The sequence below is a fragment of the Schistocerca americana genome, chromosome 4 (genome assembly GCF_021461395.2).
Source record: "Schistocerca americana isolate TAMUIC-IGC-003095 chromosome 4, iqSchAmer2.1, whole genome shotgun sequence".
NCBI lineage: Eukaryota > Metazoa > Arthropoda > Insecta > Orthoptera > Acrididae > Schistocerca > Schistocerca americana.
In genome coordinates, this window is record NC_060122.1 from 262285306 (window position 1) to 262300145 (window position 14840).

Below are 14840 nucleotides of genomic sequence, written 5' to 3' on the forward strand. Positions count from 1 at the left end.
GCACGTCGATGCTTTGGTTTGAGTGGAAGACCGGCTACACCCGTAGTCGCACTAACAACCAGTTCTCAACAGTTCGTGTTGAGACGTCTGGGTTGATAAGCGCTCTTGTCGATGCTGTGGTAGTTATGCTATACAGTCTTTGTTACGTGGACAACCAGAACCTCGCCTATGAGGTGGGAATGTCCACATGAGCACAGATACCAGAATCGTTGCATAACCGTCGCAGCACAACCAACTTGGGTGTCAGTTCTGCGAAACGACCATCTCATCACTCGGAAGGCCGCAATATGTCCTCTTTGAGACTAGCGAGTTGGCTGTAGAAAGGACGAGTGCGCGTCCGTGGCATGGTTGCCAGCTTGTGTTACATGTTTGCACCACAATGAGCCTTCTGACTGAGAGCATTCCCTATTAAAGGGTAGATACAGACAGTACTCTGGTAGCTATTCACTACGCTATCTGCTTGCGGACGGCGTTTGAACCACTATCAATACATCTAGTAATCTACTACCCTCAAGTGGCATGTGCCGTCATCTGTTCAAATTCGACTTCTTCTTTTGAGGTGTACTATTTTTTTCCAACAGTGTACATGACAAAGAATTTGCTAACTATTAAATGCGTCTATATGCGAGGAGCCCTATCTGCCTTCAGAGAAATGGAAATAAGAGTGCAAGAAATGGAAGTCTCGTTGCTGGACAAGTCGGTAACTGGTATTCAATCACATCAGCACCCCCCTTGAAAACGGCGCAGTAGCCTAAATAGGGCCTGCCGTTGTGGCCGAGCGGTTCTAGGCAGCTGCTACGTTCGCAGGTTCGAATCCTGCCTCGGGTATGGATGTGTGTGATGTCGTTAGGTTAGTTAGGTTTAAGTACATTACTGGCCATTAAAATTGCTACACCACGAAGATGACGTGCTACAGACGCGAAATTCAACCGACAGCAAGAAGATGCTGTGATATACAAATGATTTGCTTTTCAGAGCATTCAAATATGGTGGGGGCCGGTGGCGACATCTAAAACGTGCTGACGTGAGGAATGTTTCCAACCGATTTCTCATACACAAACAGCAGTTGACCGGCGTTGCCTGGTGAAACGTTGCTGTTATGACTCGTGTAAGAAGGAGAAATGCGTACCATCACGTTTCCGACTTTGATAAAGGTCGGATTGTAGCCTATCGCGATTGCAGTTTATCGTATCGCAACATTGCCGCTCGCGTTGGTCGAGATCCAATGACTGTTAGCAGAATATGGAATCGGTGTGACGGCCTCATATCATTAGCAGTCAAGATGACAGGCATCTTATCGGCATGGCTGTAACGGATCGTGCAGCCACGTCTCGATCCCTGAGTCAACTGATGGGGCGTTTGGAAGACAAAAACCATCTGCACGAACAGTTCGACGACGTTTGCAGCAGCATGGACTATCAGCTCGGAGACCATGGCTGCTGTTACCCTTGACGCTGCGTCACAGACAGGAGCGCCTCAACGACGAACCTGGGTGCACGAATGTCAAAACGTAATTTTTTCGGATGAATCCAGGTTCTGTTTACAGCGTCATGATGGTCGCATCCGTGTTTGGCGACATCGCGGTGAACGCACATTGGAAGCGTGTATTCCTCATCGCCATACTGGCGTATCACCCGGCGTGATGGTATGAGCTGCCATTGATTACACGTCTCGGTCACCTCTTGTTCGCATTGACGGCACTTTGGACAGTGAACGTTATATTTCAGGTGTGTTACAACCCGTGGCTCTACCCTTCATTCGATCCCTGCGAAACCCTACTTTTCAGCTGGATAATGCACGACCGCTTTTGCAGGTCCTCGACGGGCCTTTCTGGATACAGAATATGTTCGACTGCTGCCCTGGCCAGCACATTCTCCATATCTCTCACCAATTGAAAACGTCTGGTCAATGGTGGCCGAGCAACTGGCTCGTCACAATACGCCAGTCACTACTCTTGATGAACTGTGGTATCGTGCTGAAGTTGCGTGGGCAGCTGTACCTGTACACGCCATCCAGGCTCTGTTTCACTCAATGCCCAGGCGTAGCAAGGCCAGAGGTGGTTGTTCTGGGTACTGATATCTCAGTTTGTATGCATCCGAATTGCGTGAAAATGAAATCACATATCAGTTTTTGTATAATGTATTTTCCAATGAATACTCGTTTATCATCTGCATTTATTCTTGATGTAGCAATTTTAATGGCCAGTAGTGTAGTTCTACGTCTAGGGAAATGATGACCTATGTTATGTCGTATAGTGCTTAGAGCCATTTGAACCATTTGAGCCTAAGTAGGCGACAGGAGATAATAAACATAGATACAGTCGAAGGCGGAAAATGTTAGCTCAGAAATTTTGTACGACAATGGACCTTGCAGAAGAAGCGTTACGGAAATTGCATCAAATTTAAGTAGCTCTTGGTGCGGTTTGCTCAGCCGAGTACCGGTTATACGAAGTGGCGCTGACCTCGGTACTACTTTACCCTGGGATGCGTAATTACAGTGCCCTAGGGTGGAGAAGGAGGAATGGAAATGGACAGAGGTAACGTTAACAGCTTTTATTGCCCCTGCACGAGGGACGCAGACTGCAGAAGAGCGGCGGGCGGTACGTCGGGCTGCGCCTCCCGGCGTCGCATTTCCGGCCACCCGCCGCCGGACCTACCGCGCGCGCCATACGTCTTGCGGATCCCCGGCCGCTATCGCCTGCGGCTGCTAGCAAATCCCGCTGGCCGCCCGCTTGGCGAAATACCGCCGAGGCGATAACGGGCCCGGCCCACACCGCCCCAGCTATTTAATTCACGGCCATGGCGCGCGCGGCCCGGTGCGAGGGGTGCGTCGCGCCGCGTCGCGCCGCACGGATTTATTTACACATCTCCCTCCGTCCCTCCCACTCTTCCACCCCCAGGCCGGCGGAAAGGCTCGCGGGAGCATCTGCGCCACTCCAAAGGGGTAACTGCATTAGCCGAAGAGATTCGACGTTCGGCGACGCAGCGCCGCTCGCCGTTGGCTTACGCGGAAATCTGCAATATTATACGACGGTGATTCAGCCGCAAACACCACGGCGGGCAGAGTCTGAGGTTACACCGAGGCAAACAAAAAGACCCCTCAGCGTCCTCCCAAGGGCGTTAAAAACCGGCAGTCATCTTCTAATGGCGCGGCCGTATCGATTTACCACGCGTGCGGGGATGAGATAAGGAGGGCGTTCGGTGGCTGTCTGCTCGTTTTACACGCCTGCCGACGTCGTCCGCTGCTTTCGTCTGCTCTCTGCCCCTTTACTGGTCTCTAAGCTACGATGTATTTACGGCTCTTCAGGAATTCACTTTCTCTGTATTAGCAAGACGTTCTAAGGAAATACACTACTGATGAAGAAAAGTGAAGAGCCCCCAAAAGAGGAGCAGGAATCGAAATCAAACGTAATGGTTTGGAGGCTATCTGACGTCATTGCACTGATTACAAAAATGAGTGAAATTTACGAAGGACTTGGCCGTATGAGCCCACTTATCAACGTGACGTAGCACCCACTCTGACCTACTTGTCTGCACTGATACGGTTGGGGAGTCTGTTAGAAATCCGTTGCGCTCTATAACCACTCCGTTTAGTGGCCGTTAGAGTGAAGATGTTTGTGGCTGCTCCATCGGAGGTGTCGATATAACGAAAAGCCGGGCATATGCAGTAGATAACACCATCAATACGAGTATCTTACGTCAGCGAAGTCGACATCAGCAGATGGACCGAGTGCGGCTAGAGTCCTCCCTGACGAAATCCGGCACATAAACGTCGTAACTGCCTTTTGATATTCTGGACGGAACTGACGTCCGATATATATTCTATCGGTGACTTTTGCGGATCTTACCTGCCACAGAAGTACCCCAAATCACGCAGACAGTTCACAGAGAAAACATGCCAACTGTAGACAAGCATTGCTCTTTTGACAAATGGCACTATGATACTATCGCGTGACAGGTGAATCGTGTGGACGCAATATGTCCGTGGCCACAGCTGTACCATTAGAGTATCCTAAATCTCTACCAACCGAGACTCAAAGTTGTACCCAATTTTGCACCACACCATGGCGGCAGCAGTAACACCACTGCTTGTCTCATAAACAATGGAAAATGAGACAACTCTCCAATTCGCAGACCATTCGGGAAAGCTGAGAACCGCAGTCGAGCTCTGAACAGAATACAGCATCAGTCCTCAACAGCCCACCCTCACAGTGACGGCACCACTCCAAGCGCAGCTCCTTGTGTTAGGGTGTTAACGACAGTGTAATTCCCTATTCTGGCAGCGCCTAGCGTCTACTAAATGGTACGATATGACAAAATGTTGCAGGGGTCTCTGACGGACAGAATATCCAAAGCCACGCTGGAAAGTATGTACAAACAAGAAAATACTGACGGCGACCCTATATGCAAGCGAATGACAGATTCTGAAGGATAGAAGCAGAAAAAGAAAAAGAAGAAGAAGAAGAAAGCAAAGGATAATGGACAACGTAACGATTATCCTTTAACCATGGACATCTAACAGAAATACAAGATAATGCATCAATGCACACTGGACTTGAAATTAAGACAATATATTGAAAAGCCGAAGAAGCTGATATACCTGCCTAACATGGTATAGGCCGCCCGCTAGCACACAGAAATGCCGCAACACCCTGTCATACACTCGACTAATGTCAGAAGTGGTGCTGGAAGGAGTGGTCACCATGTATCCTGCAGGGCTGTCCATAAATCCGTAAGAGGGTGGAGATCTCTTCTGAACAGCTGTTTGCAAGGCATCCCACATATGCTCAATAATTATCATGTCAGGGTAGCTTGGTAGACAGCGGAAGTGTTTAACTTCAGAAGAGTGTTCCTGGAGTTATTCTGTAGCAATTCTGGACGTGTGGGGTGTCGCGTTGTCCTGCTAGAATTGTCCAAGTCGGAAGGCACAATGGACATGAATGGATGCAGATAATTAGACCAGATGCTTACATACGTGTCAACTGCCAGTGTCTTATCTAAACGTATCAGGGGTCCCATTTCACTCCAACTGCTGAAGCCCCACACCATTACAGAGCGGCCACTACCTTGAACAGACCCTGCTGACATGCATGTTCTATGGAATCATGAGGTTGTCTCCTTACCCTAAAACGACCATCCACTCGATGCAATGTGAAACGAGAATCGTCCGACCAGGCAACAAGTTTCCACTTATGAACAGTCCAACGTCGGTTGTTGGCCCAGGCGAGGCTAATGCTTTGTGTCGTGCCGTCATCAAGGTTACACGTGTGGGCCGTTCGGCTCCGAAAGCCCATATCGATTATGTTCCGTTGAATGGTTCTCACGCTGACACTTGCTGATGGCCCAGCAATGAAATCTGCAGCAATTTGCGGAAGGGTCGCACTTCCGTCACGTAGAACATTTCTCTTCAGTTATAGTTGGTCTCTTTCCTGCAGGATCTTTTTCCGGCCGCAGCGGTGTCGGAGATTTGATGTTTTACCGGATTCCTGACATTCACGATACACTCGTGAAATAGTTGTACGGGAAAATCCCTTCATCGCTATATCGGAGATGCTGTGTCCCATATCTCGTGCGCCGACTGCCACACCACTTCCAAACTCACGTAAATTTTGATAACCTACCACTGTTGCAGCAGTAAGCGATCTAACAACTGCGTCAGGCACTTCCTGCCTTGCAGATATATAGATAGGCGTTGCGACCGCAGCGCCGTATTTTGACTGTTTACATATCTCTGTATCTGAATACGCATGCATATACTGTACCAGTTTCCTCGGCGCTTCAGTGCACAAGTAGGTCTACGTCTATTGTCGCTTAAGGCCCTGTAAATATGTACATAGTATGGAGTAATACAGAAAATAGTTGGACCACCATTGACCTAGTACTAACATAATACACTGATCCGCCACAACATTATGACCACCGACCTACTATCGGCATAAACCCGTCCAGTTGATAGCAGCGTCATTTGCGAGGAATGCTACTCAGACAGTTGCAGTGTGCATGCAATATTTGTGCTGTCCGTATGCACTATAGAATGGGGAAGGCGCACGATCTGTCTGAGTTTGACCGAAGGCAGATTGCGATGGTCCACAACTGTACGACTTGTCGGGTGTTCGAGGAGTGCTGCACTGAGAGTCTTCAATACGTGGGGAAACCAGGGTGAAACAACGTGCAGACGTCGTGGGCTTGGGCAGCTACCCATCGTTACAGATGTCGGACGTCGTAGGCTGGGCAGACTGCTAAAAAACGACAGGTGTCTAGCTGTGGTGGAACTAACTTCAGACTCTAAGGCTGCGGAGATTACAAGTACGTCTGAACACACTTTGCACCGAACACTCCTAACGATGGGGCTCCGCAGCCGACGACCCACGCATATGTCACTGTTAACACCACGACATTGGAAACTATGACTGAACTCGGCACTGGATGCTGGTGCAATGGTACAGCGTTCCATGGTCTGACGAATCCCGATACATTCTTCATCATGCTGATGCGAGGGCTTGAATCCTTCGTCTTCTAGGGGAACAGCTCCTTGACACCAGTACTGCAGGGCAGAGACGAGCTAGTGGCGGCTCCATTATGCTCTGGCTCTGGGGAACATTCACATAGGCAACCATCGATTCAATGAGGCTCGTACAAGGCACCATGACGGCCAAGAAGTATCGTACATTGGTTGCACGCCATGTACACCCCTTCTTGACGATCATGTTTCCCAAAGGCAGTGGAATTTTTCAACAAGATAATGCGCCAAGTCATAACGGCAGGGATGTGATGGAATGATTCGAGGAACACAGTGGAAAGTTTCGGTTGAAGTGCTGGCCTGCCAACTCGCCAGATCCAAACCCGATCGAACACATCTGTGATGTGATTGAACGTGGTGTCAGAGCTAATCTCCCCCCTCCCCGGAATTTACAATAATTAGGTGAGTTGTGTGTGCAGATGGAAATGTGGTGCCAGTTCCCTCCAGCGACCAACGTAGGCTTGATAGGTTCCATGCCACGACACGTCGCCGCTGTTATCTGTGCCAAAGGTGGACATACATGCTATTAGGTAGGTGATTATAATGTTCTGATTGATGAGTGATATAAGGAGTTTTGACGGCTGCCGACAATGCTGTAATTTATTCACTGTTAGTCACAATCAGTGATGGCACTAACTCATCTAATATCTGTCCTACCTTCTGTTTTATTCTTCTCAAAAAAAAACAAACCAATTCATTCCAACTCCCACGTCTCATTTATTCTGATTCATTCAGTTTTAAAAAATGTTGTAGACACAAACTATAAAAGAGGTAATAATAAAAGATGCTCATCTCCACGTGGGGGTGACACGAACTACGGTATGTTCGGATAATCGTACTGGAGACAGCTGTAACAAGTGCCTGTCAAACACCATTATTCACTTATTGCTAAATTAAAGACCAAATGTAAGAAATCACGCAGTTGGTCCTTAAAAACAAAGCAGTAAGCGAAAAAGTTTTACAAAAACACATTGGACCCATACTTGTCTTGGATGGCAAGAGCAGGTGTGAAGGTGCCAAAATCTCGAACTTTTTATACGAAATCAGGTGCCTTGGAAACAGACAAGATTGTATTTAGACATTTACGTATTATTTCAGTCGTCTGTTTGTTCATATCCTTCTTCCCCCTCTCTCTGTCCATATCCTCCTTTACCCGTCTCCGTCCATCTCCTCCACCACTCAATCTGCCCACATTCTGCCCATTTTCTCCTATTCCAATTTCTGTCCATGACCTCCTCTTTATGCATCACCTCCTTTCTCATCTGTCTGATTTCTCCTTCCTCTTCTATTCACCTCCTCCTCCCCTTGTAATTCCATCTCCTCCTCCCTCATCTTTGTCCACCTGCTACTCTATGTCTTCTTCCCCCATCTCCTGTTTGCCTACTCATATCTTTCATTTTTCTGTCCATCTCCTCCTCTCCCGCCTCTCTGTCCATTTCTTCCTCCCCTGTCTCTGTTTACCTTCTCCTCCCACTCCTCTCTGCCTATCTATTCCTCCCCTAGTCTCTGTTCATCTTCTCCTCGTTCCATTCTCTGTCCATCCCCTCCCCTCAGTATGTCCACATCCACCTCCTCCTCTCTCTGTCCATCTCCTCCTCCACGTATCTCTGTCTATTCCCTGTTCATCCTCTCCTCCCTCTTCTCCGTTCACTTTAATAAGAGGTTGGTGGTTCCTAGCCTCTCAGTATTTCTTTCCAGATGGTAATTAATATATGTAACAAGTTCTGCTGAAGCCGTTCAGGGGTGTAGGATGTCCTGTTTACCTGTGGCTTTGCCTGCGTATGCAAATATCAAACATATTTCACATTTATTTAACATATTTCACACCAATGTGTACGGATATTTCACTTGTGTCTCTAGAAAAACTCCACCTGCAGTTTTATTTTCATGGAACCCAATATCGGTGACGTCGAATCTCCTGAACTGTGCTGTACAGTTACATAATTCTTCAAGTACATCGGGTGGTATATGTTGTTACCGTCTGCAAAATTTATTGCGAATAGAGTTAGAGTAAAGAAGTAGTAAATTAAAAGGACATGCTTAACGTTGCAGTTGTACTACACGAACAGCGAAAATATAGTCAGCGTCAAACGTTTTCCCTGTCATGATTTTGTAGGGGTTGTCAGTGATCAGTGAGAAAAAGTTTCGTAAAGATTTCAAATTATTTGTAAAGCATGGGCATTCGCACGTTGTGGAATAGATTGCTTTTTCTCCTCTACACACACACACACACACACACATATATATATATATATATATATATATATATATATATATATATATATATATATACGGCAAAGAAACTCGTAGAGGCATGCTAATTCAAATGCAGAGATACGTAAACAGAGAGAATAAGGCGCTGCGTTCGGTACCGCCTATACGTATATGACAGCTGTCTGGCGCAGTTGTTAGATCGTTACTGCTACTACAATGGCAGGTTATAAAGGTTGAAATAAGTTTGAATGTTGTGTTACATTCGGTGCACGAGCGGTGGGACACAGCATGTCCGAGGTAGCGATGATGTGGGTATTTTCCCTTACGACCATTTCACAAGTGCACCGTGAATATCAGGAATCCGGCAAGACATCAAATTTTCGACATCACAGCTGCCGGAGAAAGATCCTGTAAGACCAGGAGCAACGAAAACTGAAGATAATTGTTCAACTTGACAGAAGAGCAACCCTTCCGCAAATTGCTGCAGATTTCTATGCCGGCCATCAACAAGGGTCAGCGTGCGAACTATTCAACGAAACATCGTCAATATGCGCTTACAGGTCCGAAGGCCCACTCGTGTACCCTTGATGACTGCGAGACACACACCTCGCCTGGGCCCGTCAACAACGACATTGGACTGTTGATGACTGGAAACATGTTGCCCGGTCGGAGCGGATTGACGTGTTCGGGTATGGAAATAACCTCATGAATCCATGGATCCTGCATGTCAGCACGGGACTGTTCCAGCTGATGAAGGCTCTGTAATGGTGTGGGGCGTTTACAGTTGGTGCGATATGGTGCCCCTGATACTTCTGGATAAAACCTGAGAGGTGACAAGTACGTAAGCATCCTGTCTGATCACCTGCATCCATTCACGTGCATTGTGCATTCCGGCAGACTTGGGCAATTCCAGCCGGACAATGCGACACCCCTACACTTCCAGAACTTCTACAGAGGGACTCCAGGAACACTCTTCTGAGTTTAAAAACTTCCGCTGGCCACCAAACTCCCAGACATGAACATTATTGGGCATATCTGGGATGCCTTGCAACGTGTTGTTCAGAAGAGATCTCCACCCTCTCGTACTCTTACGGATTTATGGACAGCCATGCAGGATTAATCGTGTCAGTTCCCTCCAGCACTACTTCAGGCATTAGTCGAGTTCATGGCAGGTCGTGTTGCGGCACTCCCGCGTGCTCGAGGTGACCCTACAGGTTGTAAGGCGGTGTACAAGTCTCTCTCTCTCTCTCTCTCTCTCTCTCTCTCTCTCTCTCTATATATATATATATATATATATATATATATATGTGCGTGTGTGTGTGTGAGAGAGAGAGAGAGAGAGAGTTAAAAAAATCATTTCTATGTGGTTATTTATTGTAGAGACCAGAAAAAAAAAATGTTTTGATATTTTGTGCAAACTGTTTAATGCAATGACAAGAAAATAATTCATGAGACCTGATCGCATTTGTTCCAGTTCTAATCCATTTTACTGCAACGAAACTTGTTTCGCTTCTCAACTATCAGATGGCATGAACGGAATCATTAGCAAGTATATACACTGGCTACCATCGTTATATGCTATCAACCTAACGGCCTCGCCATAGTGGTAACACAAGGCCCCTTGAAATGATTTCCCATCAGATCGCCGAAGTTAAGGGATATCAGGCTTGGTTATCACTCAGATGGGTCACTTTCCTGCTCTGCCGAGTGCTGTTGGCAAACGGGTTGCACTTAGCCCATGGGAGGCAAATTGAGGAGCTACTTGATTGAGAAGTAGTGACACCAGTCACGAAAACTGATAACGGCCGGGAGAGCGGTGACCCGACCTCATGCACCTACGTATCCGCATTTGGTGACGCCTAAGGGCAGAAGATAACATGTGGCTGGTCCGTACCATTGGGCCTTCAAGGCCTGATGGGACGGTGTTCGTATGTATGTACTATCAACAGTTTCAACCAAAACATGAGCATTAACGAAACCTAACAGCTGTCGTTTAGACTGTTCTTAAAGCCAACTGCATAATCATTATATAAATACTATAATCTATCATGGAACTATTTTAATTAAGCTTGTGCAAATGGTTCAAATGGCTCTGAGCACTATGGGACTCAACTGCTGAGGTCATTAGTCCCCTAGAACTTAGAACTAGTTAAACCTAATTAACCTAAGGACATCACACACATCCATGCCCGAGGCAGGATTCGAACCTGCGACCGTAGCGGTCTCGCGGTTCCAGACTGCAGCGCCAGAACCGCGCGCCCACTTCGGCCGGCAATTAAGCTTGTATGTTAAAAATCAACAGATATTGCAGCTTAAAGATATAACTCGCCTGTAGAACATTAAAAAGGCATTGCACCAGTTGCATGATAAACCATCCGTTGCCTTATAACTCTGCTCTTTACTTAAGCTTTTCTAAATTGTATTTTCAGTAGTGGTTTAATTTTTCTACTTCCTTACTCTGCTGTTTTTTTTTTTTTTTTTTATAGAGGTGGAGCCCCTCCACGCCCACACCGGCATGATGGCCAACACAAAAGGTCTACTGCCATCTCTGCATAAGGGTTAGTATTCACTAATGTGAGGTGTCGCAGGATGTGGGTACTGCGATGTCTGCGTACGTCTGGTTAGGATTAACCATTAATACGCGCTCATCTGGTCGAAACCTGACGAAGGGTAGCGGTTTGAAGGGCAGAGGAAAAAAAGTGCCAAAGCAAGAGCCAAGGGAAAAAAACCTCTGCGAAAGTTAGGTCGGGCGGCAAGAGCAGTAGCGGTTGTCTTGCTGCCTGCGATAGGTTGTGTAAGGATAGGCTTTGTTAGTAGTGGGTATCATGCATGTCGATACCTTGACGTTGTGCGTTTGTGCTGCTCGGCGGCTGGCGCTGGGTGCTGGTACAGAGTCCTCGTTCAGAGTCCTGCAACCTGCAACAGTTAGGTTTGTTATCGGTCTTGTGTCCGATAGGTCATATACCGGAGGCACAGTGTGAGGGAATGTTGGCAGATTGTTTGTGCGTCTGTGGGCGAGCTCGTCGGTGTCCCTGCTGTGGCCTGTTGGTTGGCTCTAATAGCATCTGGTAGTTGCCAGTCAGTGTTGCTGATATGCAGGGGCTTACCGGCGTTTGTCGCTGTTTGCGTATGTTAGTTTACCATAGGTGGTTATGCCCTTGTTAGCAGTGTCTTTGGCCGCTTGTGTTTCCACCTGTGGTTGTGATCGTAGTTTCCCAGTTACTCTGCTGTAGACTGTACTTCGTATATATTCAGTGTCAGCCCTGTTTTTATGAAACGTTTACTCTGCATCAGTTCACTTTTCGTCTGAATCAAGCCATGTGAAACAGCATGATTTGATCATGTGTTTTGAATTTTTTAAAATACGTTTTTCACTTCCCAATGTTATCTGCTTTTCACTTTGTTGGATTTTATTTCGTCGTGTTGAGAAATTTGAACATTTCCTCACTCTGCTGTAGACTGTACTTCGTATAAATTCAGTGTCAGCCCTGTTTCTATGAAAATTTTATTATGCATCATTTCATTTTTCGTGTGAATTAAGCCATGTGGAAAAACATTAATTCATCATGTGTTTTAAATTTCTTTTAATACGTCTTTCACTTCCCAATTTTATCTGCATTTGGTTTTATTAGATTTCATTTCTTTGTGCTGAGGAATTTGAAGATTGTTATCCAGTAAGATAGAATATATAAATATCCTGTGACATCCATATAAACTTACATCTACTAGAGGCTAAATTTTTTCTCTTTTATTTTACATGTATGCACGGAAGTTGTTTCAGTTGTGACATTTCTAAATTTCCTGTTTATAAATAGTAACTGTATTGTGTACTACTTCGTTCATGATGATAAGAAGAGGTGCGCCAAAGAATGGTAGTACATCTATAATCACAGAGAAGCTGCGCAGAAGAGGAAATGATTAGCAAACACATGAATATGGTCATCAGAAGTCTTACTTCACTTGTAGCTTTTGTCAGGCATTGCGAAGAAACTTAAGATAAGACTAACAATAATAAAGTCCTGCAGTTAAGTAAAAGCATCGAGCAGTGTGAGATTTCTACTACTAATGACTAAGACTATTGCAGACTGTAGCTGAGACTAGATGTGTAGCCGTCGCTGGGCATTCTGTATCGCATCGGCGACTACTAGCAAGTAGTCGGAGCCGCTTAAGGTGTGGCTCAGTGGGCGCGCATCATTGGATCTGCCAGGTCCCTGTGCAGTCACTACTGGCGTCTGTCGGAAACGTGCGCTCTCGTTGCCAGTGCAGGACGCCGGTGAAGTTGGTACCGTTTTACGACCCCACAAACTGTTTAATTGATTATGTGAACTAGACAACAAGAAGGGGGTGTGCCAGTGTTAATATAGTTGAAGTAAAGGTGGTGTTTGATGATCTAAATATACTAATTTCAATGAAATGAACTAAATGTGAGATGCAGCGCTGTTTGTGACAAGAAAATCTATAAATGAGCATTCGTGATTGATTTTGGTTGTGTGTGACATTTGATTTGCGCGTGCACCGCGACGCAGAGGCCGGGCGCGCATGACCTCAATCCAGGCTGCCAGGCTGCACTGTGGTGAGCGTTTATGCTGTCGGCGAGTGGCAGCTGTAAGTAGGCTGTTTAGGTTTTTTTATTGGTAACGCCACCTCTGTATGAAAATCACTGGCTGTGCTGTGTGCAGTCTGTGGCTGCTTTGCATTGTTGTAATACTCGCCATTGTAGTGTTGGGCAGCGGCAGCTGGATGTGAACAGCTCGTAGCGTTGCGCAGTTGGAGGTGAGCCGCCAGCAGTGGTGGATGTGAGGAGAGAGATGGCGGAGTTTTGAAATTTGTCATGAACTGCTACATTTATATATGATGATATCAAGGTAAATACATTGTTTGTTCTCTATTAATATCTTTCATTTGCTAACTATCCCTATCAGTAGTTAGTGCCTTCCATAGTTTGAATCTTTTATTTAGCTGGCAGTAGTGGCGCTCGCTGTATTGCAGTAGCTTGAGCAGCGAAGATTTTTGTGAGGTAAGTGATTTGTGAAAGGTATAGTTTAATGTTAGTCAGGGCCATTCTTTTGTAGGGAATTTTGAAAGTCAGATTGCGTTGCGCTAACAAAATATTGTGTGTCAGTTTAAGCACAGTCATGTATAATAGTTCAAAGGGGACGTTTCATATGTCGACCCTTAGCCAAGGATACCGCACTGGAATCTTCTGATTTTTTCATGTAGTTTGTGTAATTAGTGTAGCTATTGTTTATTGCTAGCGCGGAATTGTAGAGAAAATCTCCTTTGTAGTTGCATTCTTTCATTGTTGTACAGTAAAACAGTTGTGGCATGCATGTAGATTTGCACCAAGTATTTCGCAGCTGCAATTAACTAGATATTATTTTCAGTGCTATGTTAATGTGTTCTCTTATTTTTGATCTTCAAATTGTGTTTTTCTGTGTTGTCGTGTGAAATACTGTGACAATAATGGCGTGTGAAAAACGTAATACTAGGCTCCAAAGTAAACTGAGAAATGACAGTGAAAATGAAAGCAGTGTGTTAGCGCCACCGAGTAATGAATTAACTGATGTTCAAAGTAGTAATTTGGTAATTGTGCATAGGGAAATGGAGCGGGCTGCAAACAGTGGTGTAGACGTTGAAACAGGTAGTGAACAGGGAAGCATTATCGATCGATCGGTCGGCAACAGCTCGCCTCAGGGATCCGAAATGACAGGACACAATTTCGCAAATACTGTAGATTCAGGTTTTGGGTCATCACCGTTTTCTCAAATAAGTCAAGACACATTTTCTGCTTGTCAAAATGTGAATGTTTCCGGTGCAAATGCACTGCCGAAAAGCGTAGAGAAACAGATTCCAGACACTAATACATTATTATTGCAATTAATGCAACAAATGGAACAAAATCAGAGACAAATGGGACAAAATCTTAAAAAGTTAGACACAGTGGAACAAAATCTTAAAAAGTTAGACACAGTGGAACAAAATCTTAAAAAGTTAGACACAGTGGAACAAAATCTTAAAAAGTTAGACACAATGGAACAACACCAGAGACAAACACAGCAACAGTTAGACACAATGGAACAAAATCTTCAAAAGTTAGACACCACACT